Source organism: Pygoscelis adeliae, unplaced genomic scaffold, assembly GCF_000699105.1.
Source record: "Pygoscelis adeliae isolate BGI_AS28 unplaced genomic scaffold, ASM69910v1 Scaffold550, whole genome shotgun sequence".
In the NCBI taxonomy this organism is placed as follows: Eukaryota; Metazoa; Chordata; class Aves; order Sphenisciformes; family Spheniscidae; genus Pygoscelis; species Pygoscelis adeliae.
In genome coordinates, this window is record NW_008823968.1 from 20,008 (window position 1) to 20,967 (window position 960).

Consider the following 960-nt stretch of genomic DNA (forward strand, 5'->3'; position numbering starts at 1 on the left):
CCTGTCACCGCGAGGCCGGGGGAGCCGGCTCCTGTCACCGCGAGGCCGGGGGAGCCGGCTCCTGTCACCGCGAGGCCGCTCCCCATAATCTGCGATCGATCATGGCAAGTGGGAGAGGACTGGAGGAGAGCAAGCGTCACTCCTGTCTTCAGGAAGGACGCGAAAGAGGACCCGGGGAACTAGAGGCCAGTCAGCCTCATCTCCATCCCTGGTGGAGAGGAAGGAAGCTGCTCCACCAGGAAGGCGGTGGAGCAGCTGGTCCTGGGACCGTTGGTCCTGGAACCGTTGCCAGGCACGTGAACAACAAGAAAGCCATTGAGAGGAGCCAGCACAGCTTTACCGGGGGAAGTTCTGCTTGGCCAACCTGACCACCTTCTGTGATGAAGTGACTGGCCTGGCAGATGAGGGGAGAGCAGCGGACGTTGTCTACCTGGAGTTCAGGACGGCCTTTGACACCGTCTCCCATCAGGTCCTCCTAGAGAAGCTGTCGATGTACGGGCTGGATGAGCAGGTGTTGCGGTGGATTGCAAACTGGCTGAATGGCTGGATCCAGAGCGTGGTGGTCAGTGGCACAAGGTCTAGTTGGAGGACTGCTGATAGATGATGGAGAGCAGCTTGGCTAGCTCCTCCGCCAGCTCTCTCAGCACTCTCGGGTGGATCCCATCCGGCCCCATAGACTTGTGAGTATCCAGATGACGTAGCAGGTCATTGACCGCTTCCTCTTGGATTAGGGGGGTTCATCCTGCTCGCCATCCCTGTCCTCCAGCTCAGGGCGCCGAGTACCCTGAGGATAACTAGTCTGCCTGCTAAAGACTGAGGCAAAGAAGGCATTAAGTACCTCAGCCTTTTCCTCATCCTTGGTGGCAATGTTCCCCCCCACATCCAATAAAGGATGGAGATTCTCCTTGGCTCTCTTCTTCTCATTAATGTATTTGTAAAAACTTTTTTTGTTGTCTCTAA